The sequence below is a fragment of the Buteo buteo genome, chromosome 1 (genome assembly GCF_964188355.1).
Source record: "Buteo buteo chromosome 1, bButBut1.hap1.1, whole genome shotgun sequence".
NCBI lineage: Eukaryota > Metazoa > Chordata > Aves > Accipitriformes > Accipitridae > Buteo > Buteo buteo.
In genome coordinates this window covers 78,500,623-78,526,677 of record NC_134171.1, presented here as the reverse complement: position 1 = coordinate 78,526,677, position 26,055 = coordinate 78,500,623, and the positions used below count along the sequence as shown (strand labels likewise).

The 26,055-nt window shown below is 40.9% G+C and overlaps 1 long non-coding RNA gene across 1 annotated transcript in view; it reads left to right on the top strand.

Moving 5' to 3' along the window:
- Positions 1–473: 473 nt before the first annotated feature.
- LOC142035059 (uncharacterized) overlaps positions 474–26,055 on the top strand; it is a 222,602-nt gene continuing 197,020 nt past the window's right edge. The window contains exon 1 of the long non-coding RNA XR_012651795.1: positions 474–703. This is a non-coding gene — a long non-coding RNA (uncharacterized LOC142035059). The remainder of the gene's footprint in view (positions 704–26,055) is intronic.

The window sequence follows — 26,055 nt, the reverse complement described above, 5'->3', positions numbered from 1 at the left end:
CCTGATCTAACTGGGACCTGCTTGGAACTGGGAGTTGGACTAGATCTCCAGGGGTCCTTTCCAATGTACACTATTCTATGAAAAGTAAAAGATGCTTTGGGGCTGATAGATGAGGGATAGCAGGGCAAGCTGTGGAGCTGGAGAAGCTACAAGCACTCCATTTTACCCAAAGATATGAACCACTGTTATTTTCCTGTATTTGTTGTTTCCATCTTCCTGCAGTAAATTTAATGACCATTGTGCAGGACTTTCTCACAAGGGCACTACTAGGAAATTATCTACAGAGGACTGAGGATGGAATTTCTGGTTAGCAATTTGTATGAAGTCAACCTTTCTTAACATCAGTTCTAATTAAATTGACATAGCTTCTGTACCTGTGTGCATATAGTTTAAGTACGGGCGGAAAGTAAATGTATGGCATGCAAAATGATGGATATCTGCAGAGAGCTTTAAAGTGAAGTGATGCAGCTTTGGTAAGCGACAAAACATCTGGAGATGCCAGCAAGTGTAAATTGGAATATAGATTATTATTTTTTTTTTAAGCAGGCAGAAGGGCTGGGGGAGATAAAATACAGAAGATACCTTGTCCTCACTGAAGATACTGACAGACTGAGGGACCACAGTGGACCTTGCTGCCCCATGTGTTTCTGCAGGGATTTCAGTCCAGCCAGGGCAGCAGTAACCCTGCATGATTTGAGAGAAAGTAAGTGCAGTCCTTTTTTCAGTGAGCTAATGTGATTTGTTCTTTATCTGTCAGAGTAGTTGCAGCCTACAGAGCAGTTGTGGGGCAGCTTTGTGCCCAATTCTTCCCTGGACTGGCACTGTTGGGAATTGGTCAGCCAATTGTAGAAAGAAAGTGTTTCTCCTGGGCCTCTATTAAATCTCTCTGCTTTGAGCTCCCTACTAACACAGGTGGCTTATGTTGGTCATGTCATGTTGACAGGCAAAAAAGGCTAAACTGTGGACCTTGAGCACGTACAGGTATGCATTAAATGCAGACCAGAGTAGTACCAGTGCTGTAAAAGCTCAGCTGGGGGTTTTGTATTATAAGCCAAAATTTCATGGTCCTTCATTGTTATGCTTATGCATGGATTATGCACAGGGATGATTTCAGTGCTTTGTGAAATCAGTGTTGCAGACACCTGAAATAGTGGATTTTTATAAAAATGTTTGCAGGGCAAATTTAGTAATTCATCAGTCAAGAATTGTTGACATAATGAAAGCACTCTCTTGCATGCTCATGAGTTCTTCTGCATACTTGTGGTTAAAAGTGTGTCTGTGTCTAAAGAATATATATGGTAACAGAAGTATAGATATGCAAGGATAGCTGTTTAGTTCCTGAAGCTAGTGTGTATACTATAAATCTTCTGAAGTAAATGTCTAGCATCTGTTTCATAGTTCACTTGTGGCATAAATATCAAGATCAGTACTTTGCTGTTCACCAAAATGTCTGAATCCTACATCATGCTTTGTACAAAGCCCCTGCACAAGAACAGCACTTGAAAGTTTTACCTGCAGAAAAGCTTCCTGTTCAGACTTTGTCAACAGATGCATGAAGCGCAAGAATTACTGTTGACAGTGAACACTTTATTATGGGGCAAAAGATCCTCTTAAGAATGTAAGGTCAGCAGTCTGTGAGTGAAGAATTTCTTATGCATATCAACACACAAATGTTTGATGCCTAATCCTTTAATATGATTTTTATGGATTGATTTCAACAGGAATTCAAGGACAAATCTTCAGTAGCTGAACGGCCTTCTAGCAACAAGCTGGCTTTGTTGGAATTCATGCTGAAAAATTATCTCACTCTAGTTATTTTTTCATTTTGTGATTGCTATATACCAGCAGCCCAATCCTATAGCTCATTTTCTGTTTCTTACTACTCCTTACTAAGGCAAACTCCTATTGACCTTTTTGAGTATTTTGCTAAACTACGTGTTTCTGTTTATGCAGGGCTTATATAGAATGGTTTTCAACATTCTAATGGAGATGCCTTTAATGCTCCATTTATGGCACTGTACTTTGATATTTGCAAATTATTGGAAAGTCACAAAAAGTTTTGTGATAAAAGATAGTTCTGCCTCTAAATGCTTCCTTGCTGTTGAATTTACATCTCTTTCAGCTGGTTATTGACTATCCCAGAGCATTTCCTCTAAGAGCAGTGGCTGTAATGGCCCAAAGAAGACAGCAAAGCTGTGCTATCTAATTTAAGCTTGTGTGTATATGGGGTCATGAGTGTGTGAATGCTTACATATCTGTATGCTGCAGTGACTTAGAATTGTTTGGGATCAGAAGTACAATTTGCTGTTGATTTTATTGGTAAGTTTGTGGATAATTTCCAGCAGATGTTTCCTAATATAAATGTAGTTTCTTATCCCTGTGTTTTTAGTGGTAGAAACTAAGCTAAGAAACTAAATAAGCTAAGCTTTCAAAGTAAAGCATGATAGTTTATGAGGGTGATCTTTCCTCAGATGTTAAATGAATTCACTGATGTCTGGGAAGGTATAAAAATAAATATCTATTTAATGAGTGGAATCAAAGATATTACAGTTTTGTAAACTTTGAAAAAACTGCCTAGATACAACCTTTCACTGTAACTTAGTTTGTGATGCATGCTTTCAATAATATGCGTCTGTAAATCTCCTTCAGGAACTATTCGGTGGAGTCTGTTTCATCCAGTATCAGTAGTCTGAGACTTCTGTGTCACTTAACATGAGATCTCTGTAACATGATTAAGAGTTTTGCATTAGTTTTTCATTTCACCAAAAGGCACCTCTAAAATTGCAATTAATTGCAAAAAGAAAAATTATTGCAAATATTTGATCAAGCTACTAAGCCAAGCTAGCTTAGTAGTACCCGAGTATCATCTATTACATGTGTTGTGTATGCAGTTTTGTAGTCGTTCCCCCGCCGCCCCTGGCCCCGTGACATGAACTATACTGATGAGAGATTGCAGTTAACCCCAAAGATTTTGGTTGTGTTGTATCCTGGGACCCTGGTGTCTTAGGGCAGGCAATATTAACATGTGCATGACTCTATCATACATGTTAGTCTGAGCTGACGTTTCATTGCCATAGGGTTTGTCAGTCTTGTAAAGCTACTACTGATTCAGAACATAATTTCCATTGTATGTATGGCCAATGGCCCTCTTGCTTTCAGCTGGACTAGGTGACTTCTCTTGCATGGCAAATTGTAATTGGTTTGAGGGTAAACACTTAGTCCTTCAGTAATTTCTCTGTGAGAGTCCATCCTGAATGTCTATAGAGCTCTGGCATGTTATCCGGAGACTTGCATAGTCCTCCTTCCCTTCCAAAAATAACCTTTTGGCTATAAGTCTTTCCAAAGCTGTCACTACTTTTCTGTTTTGTGTTAGAATATCTTTCTCCTGTATCTTATTTTTATTCGGAACATAGCCCTTCTCTAAACTGTCACATCGTTTGTAGTGAGCTCAGGAAGAAGAGGCATCTGAAAGCTACTAAAAACATTAGGTGCTTCAAAACCAGCTGTTGTCAGAAGTAAAGATACCTTTTGGTTTAAGTGATGGCTAAACTTTTTCCAGCTGTTGCTCTTGTCAAAGAATTTTAATTTGGAAAGAAGTTAAGGCTTTTCACTGTACTGTTCCTCCACCTGAGGTACTGCTTTAGTTCACTGCACTCCAGATATTCACTAATCTCGCTGAGCAGAGGAGCTGGACACGGGTTTATTTTGTTTAGTGTGCAAGTTCTGCCTGATCCGCCCTATTTAGTGTGATCTGCCTGTTCAAGGACAGTGAACCTCTTAGAGTGCACCTGTGTTACTTGACCTAGGAGGTCTTCCCAGTTCCTGGGACTAGGTGCGTGTGCCAGCCATACCCTGAATCTATATTAGGGTGAGACTCTGGGCTCGAGGTGACTTCCACTTTCCCCTTGCTTCTCCTTAGAGGCAATCCAGGTGAATAGACTAGATGTGAGCTTTAACACACTCTGGCAGCTCCCAGATCTGGATGGTTTGAGGGCAAAGAGGGAATGTCAAGCCTGGAAAGCATGCCAGGCTATCACCAGCAGGGATCTGGGCAAGACCTTAGAAGATCTGTTACCTACAAAGTATCTAAAGAGATTTCATCTGTTTAATTTCTTAAGTTTCTTGAGTTTGTTCTATTGCAAACCTTCTGGTCATTTTACATAATGTTGCAAAGGTTATGCTATGGATTCTCCATGTTATCCCTGAAAGATGTGGGCAATACCCAGGAGAGGAGAGATTTTTAAAGATATTTTCAGTAGCTCAGAATGAATTGGGCTTTCTTTATTGGGGCATATTCACCACTGTAAACTCTGAACATTACCTACTTTTCTGCTAATGCCTGGGGCTTTACTATCATTGCTGATACTGCATTTCTGGCACTGTATTGGCTCGAATACCTGTGCCCAAAATAAAATAAAAGCATTCAGTTTGTTGATTGTTTTTCCAGAAAATGTTTCTTATGCTGAATTACTACATTGCTGTCTGCTTGAAAATCTGAGCGTTACACAAAAATTACTCCAGTTTTTTTCTTTCCTTCTATAGGTGAGAATATTTAACAATATGGGAAAAACATAGGAAATGAACTTCTGTGTGGTTGTTTTTTTGGCTTTTTTTTTTTAAACTTGGATTTTTTTTTAATATGTGGACAGTCAGGCAGAATAGAGAATTAAGAAGCACAAATAAGTATATGCAGTGGCTATGAAGGAGGTGGCTTGAAAGGTTCATTTTATTCTCAGTTTCCCTTAGATCTATTTGTGACCTAGTAGGCCTGTGCTAAAACTATTTTTGTTCTGTAATATAGGGGCAGAAAATGACACCAGCAAAACTTTCAGGTAGTCTACTTTAGTAGCAGCTACAGCAATCAAAGGCATTCAGTGTCTTTCCTGCAAGGAAAGGGTTATCTATACTCTCAAATGTGAGAGCACACCCTGCTCTAGCCTGCAGGCACACAGATAATAATAACATGGAAGGATGGCAGCCTGCGCTCTGGAACGGTTTATGAGGAGGAAGTCCGCAATTACATATTTCTGGGCAAACATTAACCAAGACTGAAGCCTAGCTTCGAAGAAAAACAACAGACTGGAACCTCCAGTAATATAGCTGTTATGCGGACTGGAAGTAGCAAACATTCATGTAGCATTAGAAGCAAAGTAAGAATAGCTTGACAACAAAGCAAAAGGCTTGATAATATTAGCATATCCTGGTGTGCACTTGCAGAAAGTATCTTTCCTGATGCAGTCCTCCAGTGATATTGGCAAGAGCAAGGAGATTTTTTTAAGTACTCTCTAGCTTTCTGAAAACAGACCTAAGCCAAAGTAATGGAACTATTGTTTGCTGTGCTAACGGCCTAATCCATTTATATCGGTGGTTTCAGAGCTTACCACCACACACTGAAGTTTCTCCTTTAAAAAACAAGTTACTTTGGGCATCTCTCAATCACTGCGGTTACCGTGCTAGAAACAATTGCTATTCTGTCCTGTGGTTTTGTAAAGTAGCAGTCTTATTTAGAGCTTTGTGTGCTAAACTCGGATATGCCCATTCTATTATAGAGTCTGTGTACCTAAAAATGGAATTGTTACACTAAAATTAAGCAGACAGCCAAATGATACATACTTCCTCTTCTTTGTTTTTTCTGACAGACCACAATTACTGCAGAGAAGCTGTCCACTCATTACTGCAAGCTCTGGGGAAAAGGAGTGACAGAATATAGACCAATATAGGAGAGGAGAGTTAGTCTAAAGAGACACTTGCTGTGGCAAGCATAATATATAAATTCCAAAGTTAAGCACTTTGGAAAAAGTCCAAAAGATGAAGATACATACATTACTGCTGCTAGGGGGAAGGAAGGGAATCTTAAATCTCTCCATAGAGAATATTTACTTGGCTTTTCTTTCCTTTCCTTTTTTTAAAGGGCAAGACAGCTGTGACTGAGAAACCTTACACTTGGATTAGACTATTGGAATCAGGTTTAATGGTAAAAGTTCATTTATTCTGTTTTTAGCTGGGCTAAAATAGAGTAGATATTTCAGGAGATAAGTTTAGTGTCCTAACATTATTCACTGCTAGGGCAGACACGTACCTACCTACTCCTGCTAGGAGCTTGAAATCACTAACATCTGATAGCCCTTAGGAAAGCTAAAATGAAGTACTGGCTCAGCTGACTTCATGGTGGACAGTTGTTCCTGCCCCAGTGCCTGTCTTCACAATTAGTACTGATTTAACAGTCATGCTGCAACCAATACCCCACAGTGAGACTGGAATGGAAAATGCAGTCTTGGCGACTCTGTGAGGACCCTCGCAACAACAAAATATCTTCAAAAAGCAGCTGATCCTGCTTTGCCTACTCTGATGATGGACAACTGTGTTCTTTGGTTTTGTCTTCTCCCTTCTCTCCTGTGCTTGATACTGCATATTTTGTAATGTCAAAGCAGCTTTTAAAAGCACTCACTTCTGCCTCAAGTATTTTAGCAGGTTAATCGAGAAGTATTTTAACAAAATGCAAAGTGAACAGTGATTTCTGTCATAGGATGATTTCTGCCGTCTCTATTCTTGCACTTTGAAACCCCAGAATATTACTAGATAAGTACACCAGTAGATTATTTTAGGTACACCTGAAGAGACCTGTTTCTGACATTTTGGAAAGGGCCAGCTTCAGAGGGATGGAAAGAACTGGCCTGTTGTGATGAGTATAGCTGGATTTTATTGTAATAAAAGAATAAAGAATACTGACTCCTAGATAAGTATCCCTCCACATATTTTTATCTAACTAAAATAAAACCATGTTTGTGTTAAAATAGGGAAGATTAATGGGAGAATGGGAGGGGACATAGTTTCACCTCTTGTAAAAGGAGTGCAAGTCTAAGCTTGACAAAAAGCTGCTTTTTTTGGTTTGTTTTGAGGATGGACATATTACAGATAACTTACAGATAAGAGTTGCACAGGTCTTTTGGATTTTCCTTTTATATTGTATCTTTCAAATTATGTTCTTGAAGGCTGAACCTGGACTTAAGTTAATCTTTTAATGATGTGTCTGTATAAGCTTTTATAGGTTGGTATTGTTCTCTCCTGAATGGCAGCAAATTTGGTCCCTGCTGAAGTAGACTGTCCTTCTCCTTTCAGGAACCTTAGTACCATGTCAGTGAACCAGTAAAGGATGAGAATCTAAGCAGAATATTCAAGTCAGATTTTTTTGCCTGTTTAAAAAATTACTCATTGCATTGTCATTCATAATCATCTTCCCGTGTGACAGGATGGGCTCGTCAGATCCCAGAGAGATAAAGCTGAATTTGTCAGCTCCTGGAGGGCCAAAGTAAGCATCCTTCTGACTAAGGGTCTTTGAGAACTGTGTTGGGAGCAGTGTGAATTTGGAGTTACGTGCTGTTGAGTGGCACAGAAAATATGGTTGTGTAAGTGTGGTTAGTGGTTAATGATTTTTCTCTTTCTCATTCTCTCTTTGCCTTCTGTGCTCCTTGCTCTGTATGTGACAGCAGGAAGGAGGATTTGGATGGAGCAATGTAACCTCTTCAACTTTTCCTAACTGGATCAATGTTGTCTACTTCTAGGAGTCATCTTTGGTCTTCTCTAAAGGACCATGAAGACATGATAGATGTCTTCTGCCATTGTAGTGTGGAAGGTGGGTCTTTAATATTCTCCTGCCCACTGGGAGCTCTGCCTGATGGCTCTTCTCTCATCTTACATCAAAACATGAGAGTGCTCAGGTGTTTTCCTCTATAAGCTGCCTCTTTAAAAGGGGAACTTCCCCTGAAGAATCTGTTTACAATCTGATGGTCCCTATACTCAGTGGGACTCACAAGCCAAAATGAAATGCAAAGATTTGATGAGAGCTTCCAAAGGGAGAGAGAGGGAGCCCTGAACTCATCATCTGGTTTGGAAGAGGGCTTTTATCATCTTTATGCTGGTGGTCAGGGTTGATAATAAAAGTGAATTAAACAGATCTTCAACAGGTGCAGTGGTTACCTAGCAGATGAAACAAAACACTAAGAATCACCTGAAATCTTACCAGTGGTAGTTAGCGTATCACATGATACACTACATTTGTCTCATTTTGACTCCCTAATGCATTGCTTCAGCACGCAAGCCTCTGCCACATTGGGTGTGAGAAAGCACCTTGTGTAGGCAGTGCAGTGTTGACAAGAGCCTTGTACCATCTGCCTCCTTCCTCCACACATCCATCAGCATCCATGCACCAGCTTGTACTTGGTAAGAACACTGAAAGGAGATGTGATTTGGATTTAATCATTAGCAAATGTCCCTTGACTGTTTCTCAGTTGCCCATCTGAGTTTAATTCCAAGAGAAGGAAACTGATGTATTCCTGCCTTCAGGTATAATTACTTCAAGACAGATTGACCGTTTAAGCACACACGACACTGCTTTGCTTTAATTAGAGTAAATTGGCAGAATTTATATGACCGGTAGTTTTGGGGACTGTCAGATGCATGAAAGTATATTTTGCATATCATTTCCTGCTGAGGCTAAGACCAAGGTACTAGCTGAAAGGCTTGTAATTAGGATAAAAACACTTTGTAAATTTAACCCTATCTCCATTAGGAGTAGAATTGAACTGGCTGAGGAAAAGGGTGGTGCTCTGGGAAAAGAAAAACATTTGAACAGAATGTGAAGCAAGAAGTTGCTGGAGACTGTGCTATAACACAGAAAAGTGTTATTGCCAAATTGAAACCTTTGTAGACAGGCACATGTGATTTGTAAGTGTGTAAGTAAGATTTATAAACCTAAAGTGAATTTTTTTGGAAGGTTGTTCTGGTATATCATATAACCCCAGTGTTGATAATAACTGAGATTAAAAAAAAAAAAAAAGAGAGCTTTGGCTGGATGTCCTGTCACAACAGGTCCTAATGCACTGATTCAGAGTGCCCTGCAATAACATTAGCCTTTGCTGTATCCATTCCTGACTTGACCCTCAGCTGTAAGTTGCCTGTCCGCTAACAGCAGTGCAAGCAATGAGTGCTTAGTACACAAAAAGATCCCAAATAACTGACTGAACAGTAAGTGAAGATCAGGAGTGCTGTTGAGTCCCTTCTGTACTGAGCACTGAGAGACAGTGCTCGGAGAAACCTGAAGGGACGAGTCTCCCCTGTGCTGTGCCCTAGACCTCTGGATTGGAGAAGCGCCTTCATAAACCAGGAACAGGGAGCTGTGTGGTGCTGAGCACCTGCTGATGCCGATGGATGTTGTTAGTGTTGTTTGGATGCAGTTTACAGTCTGTCTCTGCCTGGCTGCCAGTGAATCTCCATTTAAAAAGTTGTGGAAGATGAATGATCCTTAGTTTTCCCAAAGAAAGGGAATAGCTGACTAGAGGTTCAAATGTGATTAACTCATTGGCATGGGGTTTGCTAACTGATCTCTGTTTGATGTTGGGAGCTTTTACTGACAGTATTCCCTGAGAAGCTTGTGAATTAACAAGAGTTGCAGGCAGCAGAGTTTTTTTTCTGGAATGGCCCCAAATTTATTAGTTCTTGTTTTATTGCTTAGTATATGAGAGGGGGCAATACCACCCTGCTGATTTAAAGTTTGGTGTAAAAGCCTAGTGAAAGTGGCCTTGAACCTCTTCTATGATGGGGTCAGGATGGTTAGTGAGTCTGTTTACCTGAGGATGCTGCAAATATGGTGGGCCCAGCATGCCTAACTATTCTACTTTCTATTTTCTTCATAATTTGTCCTGGGCCTGAGATCTTTGAAGGAAGCGGAGGGGCTGTGGTCTTTAACACTTGGGTCCCGATGCTTAAGTCGCTGAACAGCTCAGTGTTTTTCTGAGAGGAGTGTTATTTCCATGTCAGCTGCACAGGCTTAGACACAGCTTTAATTTGTTCGAAGTGTGCCACTATCCAAATGTGCTATATGTGGATCCAATAGTCCCTTGAAACTGTGTTTTTCTCTAGTTGAGGTGGTGGAGTCCATATGTGGATGGAGGTGGATATCTTGTGTTAATCATGAGAGAGCCTAGTCTGGCTGCTCCTTGTTTCTTGTTGCTTTCATGGGATTTTTGGCTCTGTGACCTAGTTTGAATACAGTCAGCAAGATCTACATCTGCTGATGAGTTAAGAGCTTGCTGTCAGCACCCATTCTTCCAGTGCAGTATCAGTACTTCAGATTTCAGTCACTGTAATCTGTCTGCTTTCAGAAATGGAGTCCTGCATCCCTGAAAACTAGACACAGCAGAAATCCTTTTGATCTTTTTTTTCCCAAGACCACGCATTGACAACAAAGTGGCAGGACTAAAGTAAGAAAGTTTGAAGGAAAACTCTAGGAATTCCTTGCTGTTCATTGTGCTCCTGTCTTTTAATACAAATGTTGCAATAGCAATTTGTGATAAGAAACAGTTTTTCTGAAGTCATGTGTTCCAGGCTTAAGTGAAGTGGCAGAAATAAGGGTTTAAGATGAGTAAAGAGTATCTAGTGCAGTATAAGAATGGTGGCCTTCTTGGTGGTTCAGCTGGGCATTTGTTTCTAAGCCCAGCACACATATTTTCTTCTGTCGCTTTTATTTTTAGTGGGATGCTGGGGATGCAAAACAAATATGAAACGTTTAGAATGGCAGTTTGCACTGTGACTAATCTGTCTTCTGCGAAGCTAATAATTTTCCCGAATACTTTCACGAGGGAAGTCAGAGACTTGTATTTTTCACTGCATGGCACATCACAAACTAGAAACGTGGTTAATGGCTGCTAATAACTCCCTGAATTCACCTCTTCAGGGAGTCTTTCCTCAGGAGAGCCGTTATCGTTAATCTGGTTAAATCTGGATGTTTTCCCTTCTCCTCTTATGTTGTTTGTTCTGCTTTGAGGTAGTTACAGTTCATTTATGTCTAGTGAAGGAACAAGTGGCATTTGCCACAGTCAGCTGCAAGGGCTCATGGGCATCCATTTGCATAGGCCTTGTTACAAAGGCAGACCACATCCTGGTGAGGACAAAGTGCTGTCTGATACCCAGCCTGCATACACCAGTGCCTCCCTGGAGGGGAGCCAGGATGTGGGCAGGCTTTGTAAGAAGGCACTGTTTTAGTCTGTGTGGAAGTTGAAGGAAGGGATAAACCGACTAAATTAATCTTTCTTTCCATTCTCTGGCAGAGCTTCCACCAGTCAAAATATGCATATGATTCACTACAGTATAAATTTTTCCTGTGCTTTTTGTTTGTTGTCATCTAGGAGAAAAGCAGTGTGTCACTCGGCTATGTTTCGCTTGGAGCAGTAAATATTTAGAGAGGACTGAAGACCCTAGCTTAGGTAACTTCTTGCAAAGATATTCTTGCTCCATATCTAAGAGGTATCTTTGCAACCAAGTGATAAATACAACATGTTTATCATCTTCCATCTAACAAGTTTAAAAAACCCCACACGACTTAAGTACTAGGATTTAAACTTCAAGCTCTTACTGAAATGGGTAGGTAAGCATCTATATGCTTGTCAGCTGTGTCTGACATATATATAATAGAAAACCTGAGCTTGTGGGGAAGAGGGTGAAGATGCTGTTGTAGTACAAATACAAATCATGATTATCTGCCAGTTAAGGACAGCAAGATGAATCCACAAAGTGTTCAGTAATTTGTCTGAAGTTTTATTTGGTGACAAAGTTGGAGATATTACCCCATATTTCCTGATTTTGGGTGTGTAAAAAAAAAAAAAAAAAAAAAAAACCAAACAAAAACCCAGCAACAACAAAATATCAGAGAAACAACTGTTGTTCTTTTCATTTAAACAGCACCATAAAATATGAACTTGGTGGAATGCTGAATACAATTTAGGGTGATTTTTAAAAGGAGTGGGACTGCATAGGTTTGTGGTGGTGTTGGTTTTTTGGTTGTGTGTTTTTTTTTAAGCCTTGCATTGCATTTCTTAGTTGAGAGAATTATCATGTGGCTGCAGGGTTTTAATAAACCTTTTTGCAGCTAAAATAAAATGTTGAGGTTTGATGGGAAAGCAGATTGAAGTGGAACATTGGTTACATCAGTAAATGTGCCTTATTCTCAATTGGCAGTGGTGAGTGTGAGTCAGTATGTTTGTTTCAGCCTCTAAAAATACCATATGTCTTTATAATTCCAAACAAGTCCTTACGATGGACAGAAGCAGTGCTCTTTATTGCTTAAATATGGCACAGTGTCTGCTGCGTATTGAATATCTCTGAAAACAAACTAGCCCACATCCTTATTGACCGCTGTTTTGCTGCTGTGTACCTCATCAAAAAGTGAATTTACAAAGGTGTAAAACTTCAGTAAGCTGTGGGGAGGCAGGTTCTCTGCCTTATGTTTGCAGATGCTGGAGACCAAAGTTAGTTCTGGCATAAACAGGTGAGTTTTCCATTCAAGCTGATGGGAGTTGTCCCCATCTATGCCAAGAATGAACTCTTAAAAAATGTACTTGTGGGTGAACTCCTCACAGCTTTTGTTTATCCAGTTTTGGGTAAACACGTTGTCCTAAAAACTACTGCGTGAGCCTAGCTTTACCATATGATTCAGTATCAAAACTATGTGAAATTAGCCATTTTCCTTTGGATCGCATGATTTTGACCTGAGAATAATTCTGAGGTTTTTAGTTTACTTGAATCTCAAAGTTGAGCAAAGATGGAGTGCACAACAATTTTGTTTAAACCAACAAAAGTGCTTGGGGAAAATACCTATCTCCTGGAATAATTGCTGGGATCCCCATTGGTTTAAGATATTTAGAAGTAGGCAAATACAGTGTATGGGACTCTTTTTCCTCACAGACTTCCTTCAAACCTGTTCCTGGACAAACTCGGAAAGGAGGTAGATTTTGTGTTTTATTTGGAACAGACCAGCCATTCACTGATGGGATTCAAATCCAGTCACCTTGAAATCTTGGAGACCATTTGCTGGTATATATTCTGGTAGAAACTGTCATAAATCATGGTGGACATCATGTATGTATTTGTCTGCTCGACTGATCTGTAGGTGCCCTAAAGTTGCAAAACAACCTTTATAGTGAGGAGAATTCTTTTTTGAGTCTTAGAAGGAAAAACCCCACACACGTCTTTTGGTTTAGAGCTGAATTATTTTTTTCCTCATTCTGAAGCTGTTACGGTGGAACACTACAAACTAGCAAGGCATTTTTACAGTCTCTCTTATGTGTTTTGTCCAAAATCTATGAATAACTTCAGATATCTGTGTTCTAGCTGTAGTTTTAAAATTGTTCCTTCTTTATTTGCTTTTCTGCTTTTATGACTATGGAAGGATAACTAGAAATATTTGATAAACCCATTGAATTGCACAGAGGAACTGTCAGAAGCATCATAGAGAGGATTCCTTATCCAACTGTAGACCATTGTGGAATATTGCACCAATTTTTATCAGTATTTGAGCATACAACATTTATTCAGACAAGTGCTGAACTTAAAGGAACCAAACTAAATAGGAGGGCTGTTCCTGTGAGTAAGAACTGTGCAAATAAGTTGACAGAATTTAGAGTTAATTTACAAATACTTACCGTGTCAAATAAATGTCTTCCTACAGTTGAACCTTTTCTCTCCCAGATAGTCCCAAATCAGGCTAGCCATATTTACTTTCACAGGTGTGTGATGTGCATAATCAGGTGCATAAAATTTGACTTTACTCTTACAATGTAAACTTCCAGGACAATCTCAGGAAAATTTGATAATGGGTTTACTTTTGCCTTAGCTGCAAACCTTACTGGGGTGTTCTGTTCATATTAGATGGTGAGTGTGGGAACATCTGGAAGAAAAACTGTAAATAATTTTTCTCTTAGTATGTTACAACTTGATCATGCCATTTCCACTCCTTCAGAATGCTCATGTAGCACCATTTTTTTCTGATGGTGTAACACCAGTAAGAACAGATGCCATGGAGAGGATTGCTGTGCTCTGTGCCAGCTCTTTGTTATTCTCTAATTGCACAGAGTGTTTGTCCTAGGCAACATGGAACATTACTATTGCCTTTTTTCAGTGTTGTACTTGAAAATTGCTGTGTGGTATCAGATACTCATCAGACACTTGAAATCAGATGAGACTCATGAGAGGGTTAGAGCTGAAAAACTAGCCTCTTCCTCCCTGTCCTGTCTTGTAGCTTGGCCTTTTTTGGTTGGTGTTGGCTTTTTTTGGTTGGTTTATTGTTGTTGGGGGTGGTTTTGGCTTTTTTTTTTTTTTTTTTTTTAATTAGGAACATGGATATAGGAAGTACTAAAGCTTTACTAGAGTTGCATGTGAAGGAGTAAACTATTGTTACTTTGCGTGGGAGGAATCTGCTCAGTAAGCCAATATACAGGTTCCTATGTCAGCTGACAGTACCCTTGTTAAAGCCTATTACTATAGGCCTGCCTTTCCTCCTGCTCTTGTCACTTGAAAAGCTCTAAAGCCATCACTCTCTATCTGGTTTTAAAGAGAATGGGAAGAGCTGTTTCAAATCCACAGGAAATACGATGAACAAAGGATATGATTTGCTAGGTCAGACCAATGGCTTATCTCCTAGCTGCTCTCAGCCTTTGGCCTTTATCAGTGCTTCAGACAACAGTGGTATTTCTGAAGCTGCTTCTGAAGCTGGACAAACTCAAACACAAAAAGGAAGCCTACAGAGGGTGGAAACAAGGGCAGATAGCCTGGGAGGAATACAGAGGAATTGTCCGAGCAGCCAGGGATCAGGTTAGGAAAGCTAAAGCCCTGATAGAATTAAATCATGCCAGGGATGTCAAGGGCAACAAGAAAAGCCTCTATAGGCACATCGGTGATAAAAGGAACATTAGGGAAAATGTGAGCGCTCTCCGGAAGGAAACGGGAGACCTGGTTACCTGGAATATGGAGAAGGCTGAGGTACTGGGTGGAGAACGGATTGAGAGCAGCCCTGCAGAGAAGGACTTGGGGGTGTTGGTTGACAAGAAGCTCAGTATGACCTGGTAACGTGCATTTGCAGCCCAGAAAGCCAAACATATTCTGGGCTGCATCAAAAGAAGCGTGACCAGCAGGTTGAGGGAGGTGATTCTCCTGCTCTACTCGGCTCTCACGAGACCCTACTTGGAGTACTGTGTTCAGCTCTTGGGCCCCCAACATAAGAAGGACATGGACCTGTTGAAGCGAGTCCAGAGGAGAGCCGTGAAGATGATCAGAGGGCTGGAGCACCTCTCCTGTGAGGACAGGCTGAGAGAGTTGGGATTGTTCAGCCTGGAGAAGAGAAGGCTCTGAGGAGACCTTACAGCAGCTTTCCAGTACCTAAAGAGAGCCTACAAAAAAGTTGGAGAGGGACTTTTTACAAGCACATGTAGCGATAGGACAAGGGATAATGGCTTTAAACTGAAAGAGGGTAGATTTAGATTAGATATGTGGAAGAAATTCTTCACTGTGAGGGTGGTGAGGCACTGTGACAGGTTGCCCAGAGAGGTTGTGGATGCCCCATCCCTGGAAGCGTTCAAGACCAGGTTGGATGGGGCTTTGAGCAACCTGGTCTAGTGGAAGATGTCCCTGCCCATGGCAGGGGGGTTGGAACTAGATGGTATTTAAGGTCCCTTCCAATCTAAACCATCCTATGATTCTTGCCAGGTGTCTAGCCAAATGAGAGGCTGCAATGAGGAGCTGGGTGTTTCTTCTGGCCAAAAAGGACAGTTGGTCTATACCTTGAAGCGTGTTTAATTGTTTTTGTGGCATCGGTTTTGTTTGTTCAGCAAATGTGGCTTGCACCCAAGACTTTATTCCAAATGTTTGCCTTGATGACAGTAAACATGCAAAAAGAGGCCTAAAGATGTGACTCAGAAACAGGATCAACTTCCCTGCAGAAGCTGCCTGAAGGAAGTAACAGCCAATAGCGCAGGATTCACAGAGCTTGAAGCGACAGCTTATACTCGGGAGCATGGGAACATGGAGCTTTTTTGTATTTTAGGTAGACTTGGTTCTCGGTGCTGGACACGTAGGATTTAATTTTGCATTTTTTTTGTTCCTAGCAAAATCTGTTTTCTGTTTTGTTTGGTTTAGAAAGAGAGGGAGAAAGTAACCCTGGGGAATTTTTCTCTTCTGTTCTTCCTTCTCCGGAGAAGAGAGGATCACGGAATTGAAAATGGAAAACAGAATAATTGAAAACCAAACTCAGAAGATATTCATTATCTGAAAATGGAAATGAAAAGCTTAGTTTAAAAACCCCATGATTTTTGGTTAATGGTTCTTATTACAACGGCCTTGTTTCAAATGCAACCGTTTTGTCTTAATCTTTGCTACACTAAAGAATATGGTGATGTGCTCAATCCATAAATCCTTGTTGTCACAAACTGCCCTAGAAGACCACTGTAGGTTTAGCTGTGTAACTGTTCAAGACCTCAGCATGTGTAAAGCTAGTCTTCCCTTGTGGGAGAGTTGCCTGATGTGTTGTGTGTAGTGCTTAGCGCAACGGTCTCCACTCTTGAATAGCAGTTTTGAGCAGAACTGTATTCATGAGAGTGAAGGATCACGTGCAAAACACAGTTATTACCTGAGTGGGACCTGTGTTAGCAGCACTGTGGGCTCTTGGAGACAAAGGAACTGTTTCTGTGCATAGGAGACGTTATTGGAGCACCTGTGAAAAACAAAATATTTGCTACAAACTGAATACTTACTGAGGGGAAAAAAACCCAAAACGAAACAAGATGTGAAATTTTATTCTTTCTTTGGATTTTTTCCATTATCTCCTCTGCCTATTTTCAGGGAGATTCATAGTGATGTGCCTTATAAGTGGCAGGCTCCTCAACACTTCCAGTGACAGAAACTAATGTGTGTCTGTGAGATATGCTTGCAGGCATAAGGATTTCTATTTTTAGAGAGTGTGAATTCCTAAGCAGTGGGTCTGCATGTAGAAGGCTTGTCCATGGCTCTTGGAGACGTGATAGGGGATGGTATTCCTGGATTACATGCTTTAGGAATCCTTACAGTGCTTGGGCTGGCTCGGGCAGGATTCCTTCCAGGAGTCTCTGGAGAGTGTAAATCGGAGTGACAGCACTACATCCCTACCGAGAAGAAAGCGTGTGCACTGGTGCAGAGCAAGGCTGAGATCGTGACCTTTCCCTCTTGGTCCTTTTACAGGCAGCATGCAAGTTCTCTGCCTGTTTTCGGGGGAAGAGACTGAAGATACTAGGTGATTTTCCAGGGTTTTATTCTCAGCGTGTGCATGTGTGTGTTAGGAGGAGATCAGTAAGTGTCTATGACTTGTTTTTTCTCTAATAATCTAGTTGTTCTGGGACCTGGATTATCAATTTCTGTTTTACAGTCAAAGTTGCTCAATGCAGAGTGAATAAAATAGAGGTCTTCAGGAATCTTTCTGTCTTTCTGTGGGCTTCCATTCAGAGATATTTCAAACTTTTTTTTTTTTTTTTTTAAAAATGGGCTCTCTATGTCTTCAAGCTTCACCTTCTTCTCCACTTCATTTTGAATCTGTAAAATGGGCATAGTAATTCTTTGTGATAGGAGGACTAGCTTAGGTGATGCATATACTTCAGTTTCACCACGGAAGAGAAGCCTCCGGAGGGAAAGGTACCTCATTCAGCTACTCTGCACAGTAACAGATGATCCATTGACAGATACAGTGCTGACTGGTTTCTGTGCTGAGCTCAGATGGTAGAATTCCTTCCCGTGCAAGGGTTCCGCACAGTTGTTTTGCTTCACTTCAGACCCACTTAAAGGCTATTTTCAATGCTTAAGTAGGGCTTAAGTACTGTGGTTCTTGCTGGCACAACAGTAAGGAGGATTATGGGTAAATCTTTCAGAAGTGCTAGGAGACAGTAACTTTTGCTTTGATGCTTCGGGTGGATTTATTTTTAATCTTACGAGGTCTTTCTTGCAGTGATGAAAATCGGTGGAATTTTGGCTTCAAAATCATGCTAGTGTGTCTGGAGTGTTTCTAAGTTGTCTGATTTCTTTCTGTCTTCATTTAATGTGTCACCACAACCAAGTTGCTAATGAAGGGACCAATTAAAGATTGTTATTTGATGGTTTCAGTTACTGGTTTCTCTTTCATGTATTTGGAGCTAAGAAAATAATTTCTCTGTGTTATCCTCCTATGCATCTTGTAGAGTCACCTTTATAGCACTTTAAATAGGGTTGCACCTGCAAACTTCTGCTTGCTTTAATATACTTCAGAGGCTGAGTTTAGCTATCTGGTTAAAAAAAAAAGCTTGAATACTGAGTTGTTTTCAGGCTCCCAATTGCTATGTCCTCATGAACTTGGTAGCATCTAGATGTACAGCTTTAGCATACCTTATCAAACTCCTTTGTTACTTGTTGATTCCATCACGTAGCCTGTGTGGTGGTGGGTGGTGGTGGTGAAATCGTGAGCTGTTAAGCATTCACTCTTGCAAAAGCTCTTGGTTTGTAGTTTCCTCCCTTCAGTAGCAGTAAAATGCTGCTGACTCACATACCATGGATACCTGTCTATCCACTTAACACAACCAGATAATGTGCTTTATGGGTACAAGGGTCAACTGGACAGGTTCATGAAAGAGAAATTAATTGAGGGTGACTAAATAGATAAAAAGAAGTCTGGCACAGGAAGTCTCTGATCCTGAAATGGTTGGCTGCTGGGAGACTGCCAGGGAGGTATCGTATGTGCTCAGCCAGTTCTTCTGCTCTAAGATATCTGTTCTCTGCTACTATTAGGGGACAAGCTGTTGGGATAGATGTTTTGTTCTGAGACAGCATGGTAGCTCTTATGTTTTTATACATAACCTCCTTCTCCAAAATAGAAATTACCATATGGTCACCCGCTTTAAACAGCTGAGACCTTATTACTGTAGAAGGGTCAAGATGCAAATCTGAAGGACCCAATCCTAACATATAAGTTATTTTCAAAGCTTGCTATCTCTCAAAAATGTCAAAGCATTCAGCTGCCTGTGGGGCTCCTGTTATCTCTGATGTGGTCAGAAAGGTGAAATGATAAAATTTACATAGTCATGTAGTTGAGAAAATAACTAATTTGAGAATACAAAATGTTTGTCCTTAATTCCTATTCCCATTTCCAGGATTGGTACTAGCCTAGTTGTTGCAATCCAGACCTAACTCCTAGCCGGACAGATCCTGTAGGTAGTTGCTTGTGTCATTTTCCAAGAGTACCATGTTCGTATATGTTGAACCCATTCTTCCCATTCACTGAGTAGGTGCAACATAAAGCCAAAGAACTTGTATAGGTTTCCACAGCTGTCAGTAAGATAACACTGCGGCCCCAGTGTCCTGGTTAAATGTTAACAATCTGCTTCTAGCAAATGTATATCCAGGGTAGTATGCAGTTACTAGTGACTGCAAGTTCAGCATACTCTAATTGGTGATATTAACATGCCTTGGCATGCTTTCAAATGTCTGTTTTGCCCCCTTACAGTTTGTTTCAGTACTGTTGCATGTTCCCTGTGTTTGTGTAGTCTTATATAGATTGGAAGCAATTTTGTAGGGTTAAATCTCTTACTGTGAATTTGCCTTTATTGTGTTAAAATATTTTGAGGCAGATATATTGTTTGCTTTTGCCCTTAAAATTCAAGCAGCGTTGGACTCTGATCTTCTACCAAATGAACAGTCTGTCTTATGTGAGGCTTACATTTTTGAGGCATTTATAGCTGGTTTAATTATTCCGATGCTATTTGCTGCAATTTGGATGTGGAAATGCCCAGTGAGTTCACACTGCCTTTTGAAATCCTGACATGTTAAGGTACTACCCACTTAGGTGCTTAATTAACATAGTGACTAAGTAACTGGGCTGCAAGTAAGCTGTGTCTGAGTTGGCACCCTATCAGGAATATGAGCGGGCGCTGTTAGTAGCTGCTTGATTAGCAGCGAGCGAAGCATTTCTGATAGGTAGAGAGTTTTCTGTCTGAGTTAATGAAGCCTGCAACAAAGTCGGCAAACTTGGCCGCTTGGCTGGCAACTCCCAGATAGTGAGTGCAGGTAGGAGCAGGAGCTGTTACAGACGTAAGGATACCCCGTCCGCCTCTGTATGTGCCGACTGGGCAGCTGAACGAGCACAGGGCGAACACGTGCACTGTGCTAGTGCTGGGCTCTTCAGGTCTTTGGACTCTCTCCTTGCTGCTGCTTCTGCGCAGTTCAGAGTCTCCATCCCATATTAGGTTGGGGAATGTCCCGTCGGCTTGGGCAGTTGGATTTAATGGAGTTGAACTTTCCTGTGACAGTTGTCTTGTGGTCTGTTGCTACCTTACTGTGGAGACTTGTGTCAGAGCTAACCTTGGGACTGGGAGCCACAGAGCATTGCACCAGTACCCTGGTGACCTGTTCCCAGTGCCATATTGGGCAGAATTTGTGTGCAAGAAAGTGTGTGCGAGAGACTTCCCTGAAGGTGGTGGAAGCATTTGTTTCTCACCAGCTTCCACCTAAACTGGACACTACATAAAGGTCTCATGTATGTATTTGAAAGGGTCAGTGTGTCAGAATTAAATAATTTTGAAAGAAATTTATCCAGCTGCAGTGCCTACACACCCCTCAAATCCGGTTTAATCCCTTAAATACTTATGCAATGCTTTGGCCTTGTGCTGGCCTTCAGCATAGGGGAGAATTTCATCCAGTGTGAACAGGTCTGGAGGAATGTGCGTGATCCTGTGAAGTAGGTAACACACAGGGGTGACTTAATCCCCTGCCGAAATACAGCCACAGCAAACACCTTTTCCCTTCCAAAAGGAAATGAAGAGGAACATCCAAATATCCACTTGAAGACCGAAGACATACTTTAAGCAAGTGAACTATAATGACCAGAAATGGTATTTGAGCCAGGATACCTGGGTTTACGAACCTAATGCTTCTTTCAAAACTGCTGTAGGATTTTTGCAATCACAAGTGGCCAGGAACGTGTTTTAAAATGTTGTCTGAAAGTCTGTGCCCCAGATTTTGCTGTTATCCTGACATTAAGCCACATAACTACAGGGAAGTTATTCTGTCTTTATACTGATGTCGCAAAAAAGTAATTTGGCCTGGTGTCAATGTACCGTAGAATCTATGGCACCATAAAGAAAGATAATTTGCTGTGTTTGTTTCTGTAACAGGGACAGCTCCTGACTGAAACATCACCTCTCTCTGTAGTCTTGTGAAACCACTGGAAAAAACCACAGTAACGTTATTTTGCAGGAGGAGTCTGTATATACTGTATTTAAAATATAGCCTGCTGCAAGTATATCAGAAAACTGTGGGCATAGAAAGGTTGAGGTTGCCAAAGAGGATTTCATTATTTAAAAAAAAAAAAAAAAAGAGCTAAAAATGAGTTAATTTTTGTTGATGTAGCTACGGAGTGGTTTTTTAATTCACCCTTTACACTGCTTAATAAATATTGTAACCTTACAGGGTTAACTGTAGGTTACAGACTATCTCTATGGGGCTTGGATTTGCTTTTACTTTGGATTCATTAGTAATATGATTTTTAGCATTGTGTTACATATTAAAGTGTGAGTGTCTGAGTGATGTGGGATGGTGAAAGAAATCTGTGTCCCTTTAAAGGTCCCCCCCGCCCCCAGCAAAGCAACAGCCCTCCCCCAACCAACCAGAAACAACAAGAAATTTCCAAACCAAATCTAGAACAAAACCAAACTGTGCTGTTATGTGCTCTTTAATATTGCTTGTCTTGAGTAAATGCCTTCTTGGGCAGGCTACTTATTTGAAAATTTCTTTAAGCAAAGACTGTCAGGAAGGTGAAATTCTTGTTACCTGCAACATGTTGTTACCCTGTCTTTGAGATGTTAATGTCAAATAAGAGCTCCTGTGAGTAGGCTACATATGTTGTTGTAATGTGCCTTTTCATTCTTCTTCTGTAAAATATTTTTTTAGTGTGAGGGGTGATGCCAAATGAAATAGTAGTTTGCACACGTGAACTCTTGTGCAAAGAAGAGTTGCAATGTTTATCACATTAGGATGCAGAGCTTTTCTTTGAAAACACAAGAGAGACTTTGTTACAGCTGAGGGGGAAAGTGATGGACAGTTTGAGAGGCACCTTCATGGCCCTAGCCTATGTTTTTATTTCTTGCCTGTGAGATATGTCAGTGCTGGAGATACTGCTGAGGGGTAGAAATTAATCGGTCTTTGGATTGCATTCCTTTTTCTGCTGCTATGGAGTAATGAGGTATTGTGGATATATCACCTAGTCTCTCTGTTCCTTGGTTTCCTCTTCTGCAGTATGTGTGATATTTCTCTCATGTGTGTGAGGAGCCCAGGATCACTTCAAGATGGTAGTGTTGCTCAGCGGGAGAGTTATGTACCACTACATTTCCTGTTCAAATGTGTTTCCTCCCGTTACTGACTGACGAGAAGGAAGGGAGTCTTTCATAAAGGGTGAAAATGAGTCTCAGACAGCTGCTTTCCAGATTTTAGAGAAAACAACTGGGTTTTTTTCTTTTTGTTTTCTTCTTCTCAGAAATATGCATGTTTACTCACTACCACTGCTGGTTTACACTATATAATACCCAAACTTGCCAGCAGTTTCTGAGAGGCAAGTGAAGAAAGCAACTTGGTGTGGGAACTGCCTCAGCAGGAGCTGATGCAGCAGGCAAGGGTTAAAAATTGGCTGGGGAAAGCTGAAGGCGACAAGAATAAGCTCATGTGGTTATGCCAGAAGGAACCTACCAGCCCTGATGGTTGGACTGAAACAAAAACCATTTTTGTCACTTTTCTCTCTGGCTCCCTGTGGGAGCATGGGGGCTGTAGAAGGGCTGAATGAGGCAAGAGAGACGACCTTGTTAAGTATTCTGGCCCACTGGGTTGTGCTTTTAGCATAGTGTTGTATCATCATGAGTTTTTTGGGGAGGGAGTTTGTTGTTTGGTTGCTTGCAAAGGCTGTGTCTTGAAAACAGCTGTCTGCTGGACAATGCAGTACTAAGCACAGCAAGCTTGGAAACAGAAAGGAGTCTTTTGAAACGAAATGTGAAAATCCTGCTATCTATGCAAGTGGAGGGAAGAAAAAGAATGTCTTGTGGAAATGCTAGCAGGGCAGATGAATCTCTAACACGGTCCTGCCTCAACTTTCTTTTTTTTTTCTTTTTATTTTTTTTTTTTTAATTAAAGAAAAATTAGAACTGTAATACTTGCTGAGGTGAGTTTTCTGTTGTGGTTTTGGTAATTTTTTTTTTAATAGGCAGAACAAAAAGAAATGAAAAGCATTAACAGCCTTGCAAGGTCACTGGGACCTGAGCAGAATTATTAACCGGTTCTCTCTCTGTCAGGCACTCTGTATTCACTGTATCACAAGCTTGAAGCCAGACCTTATTTTACTAAGCAAAAAATGGTCCTTTTGTTGCTGTTTTTCCCCTAGTGTCATCTCTCATGGTTGCCAGGGAAACCAGTGTGTATCCTTTCAGCATAGGTTATTGGGCCTCAGGAAGGAAGTGCTCCAGTGCTGGCCTGCTATTTTTATAGAACCGTTACATAATACAATCTATTAAAGCTTCCTCTTGGTGTTTTATGGCACAAAGGGGAAATTAAGTTTGATGACTCCTAAATGTTTGATGGAGGATGTCAGGTGACTTCTGGATTGTTTTGTGCTTGCCGCATAGCAACAATATTTCTGTATGCAATTCAAGAAGAACAAATATACATTAGTGCCATTGGCAATATTTGCCTGCATGCAGATTGCCAGAGGAAATTGAATTCTAAGCAGAGCAAGTACAAACACTGTAAAATTACAGAGCCCTATCAGCTAGGGAGGATAAGATGGCAGAGTAGTTGATGTTTTGAAAGTATGGGGAAAAAGAGGTTTAAAGGAAAATATTTTTTCTTTGCCTTGTTCTATTCTACTGCACAGAAACTGGGAGGCACCATAATGCACTTACAATCACTATATACATCTGTAACGTGCATATTGTAGTAGCTCTTTCTTTACTGACACTGATTTCTCAGAATGTAGTAGCATGAGAGAATTTGGATTGCAGCTTTGGTGTCACAAGCCTTGATTATTTAAAGCAAGAGAAAACTGTGTAGAGTTAGTGGTCTTGGCTATATGACATACTTGAGTGGCTCCCATATATATTCCCATCCTAGGTAGGCTATTGTTTCACATGTATGCTGGTTGTTTGGAGATATATTTCAAAATGAATAATTCTGTTTTTAATACCTGGACAGGAAGAAATCTTTGCTCAGAGTATCAGGGTTCACAATTCCTTTGGCTACTTCTTGCCAAGATCAGATCACCACTATGTCTTGACTGATCAATAGCTACAAGTGTAAGGGCTTAGCATGCAAATGAGTTGCTGTGGAATAACAACATTATTGCATGTTACTTGCTTCAGGGGAACTGTCCATGTACTTGCACTTGGCCTACATCAAATATGAGATAATTCAAGCCAGCTTAGCCCTCATTGTCTGTTTTTTGTCTATTGCCACACAGAAATCAATGATCTTCATAACTTCTAGTTGCCAGTATGAAAATTGTGTTGTACTTCAGTCCGAATTTAACATGCATCTAGAGTTTGTAATACGGATGACACGTAAGCGCAGATAGCTTTGTGCTGAGTCCTTGGTGCTGTCCTTTGAAAGAAGGAAATAACGGGACTGTGAATGGCAAGGTTGCAAGCTTTGGAAAGAGCAGGAGAACATCCTCCTAAAAAACTAAAGTGTGGGGGGCTAGACTGCCTTCTGATCTTTACTGCTCATGAAAGAAAAGTGTCACTTCCACTTGATACTGAAAGCTGCCAAGAGAAAATAACTTAATTTCTATGCAGGCAGAAATACTATTAAAGCTGAGAACTGTAATTCAAATATTTGAATTCACAGAAGTGAATGATATTCAATTTCAGTGATATTGTGCACTGAATTGGAGGGAGATTCATCGCTGTTTTCAACTGTCTCTGCTTATTTAGAAGATGGCACTGCTCTTCCAAAACAGCAGGGAGCAAGTGAAGAATTTTCAGTTGCTTGTAACCCTTTGCTAGTAACAGAAAACCTTCCATGCTTGTAAAGTCTTTGCCACACCATTCAGGGAGGACATCTGAGACGAACCCTGCAGGGAGAATAGCTTGGTATGACTAGGTGAATACAAAAGGGAAAGTTACAAAGACTTGGGCCTGGATGCTTTGCTCCTGACAAATAACCGGAGTTTGATTCACAAAAAAACGTACTGCATTTTTGTCCAGGAGGTTATGTAGGACCCAGAGGATGCAAGACTTTACATGTCCCAAAGGAGGGGTGGAGGAGGAACCAGAGCTCAGTACAGTTTTACTAGGCTCCGGTCAGCATATATGGAGCGAAGTGCTGTAAATGCGTGGCCATGATTTAACGTGAAGATTAGAGCTTGCTAGGAATTTTCCAAGAGAACATTTTTTCATCAGAACTTTTCATGGAAACTTGTCACTTTGGATGAAACTTTTGTGTGGAAAAATTTCTGTGATCTGGCACTGAGTTCCTGTAGAAAGCCAGAGCAAAGAGCTCAGAATAGCCAATACCCCGGAGGGTAAAGCTTTTCCTGGGAATGCAGGACGTGTCTGCCAAACATGAGGTCTTGATTCTCAGGTTCCTGTTCCTTCACTGTTATGAGCTATGACTACTGGGCTTTTGGCTGTCCTGTGTCGATGCCTCTTTTCCTAAGGGGGGTGGGGGAATGAGAGACATCTCTCACTCTGTCTTCTCTTTTGTGTCCTGGTGCAGAAGCATTCGTTGTTGTAATCCTAAAAATGTTAGCAGGACAGGAAGCAAACTTTCCACCCTGTCCTAATGATGTATTTCCACATGTTCCCACCATACAGTCTCTATTGTACAGTAGCATGTTTGTAAGCTGCGGGTCAGGTGGGATCTGATCTGCCCAGTCCTGATCACTCAGACTGGTGACCTGGCTGGAGAAATTGAGTGGATACCCTTCTACGTCGCTGCTTGGGTTTCCTCTGCGTTGGAGCCAGGCTGTGTCAGGAGACCGGGGCAGAGAGCATAGAGCTTGCCTAGGTCTCTGACATGGGGCTGGGATGTCCATTGCTGCTCAGCCACAGCAGCTCAGAAAGGATTAATGCTGACCCAAAAGGGCTAGCTACTGTGTTCCCTGAGGGAAATACTTGTCAGAGGGTGTGTCTTGCTGTAGAAATGAAAAATCTTTTACAACTTGGGTTATTTGATGATTAAAAATGAAGAAGGGTATAGCAG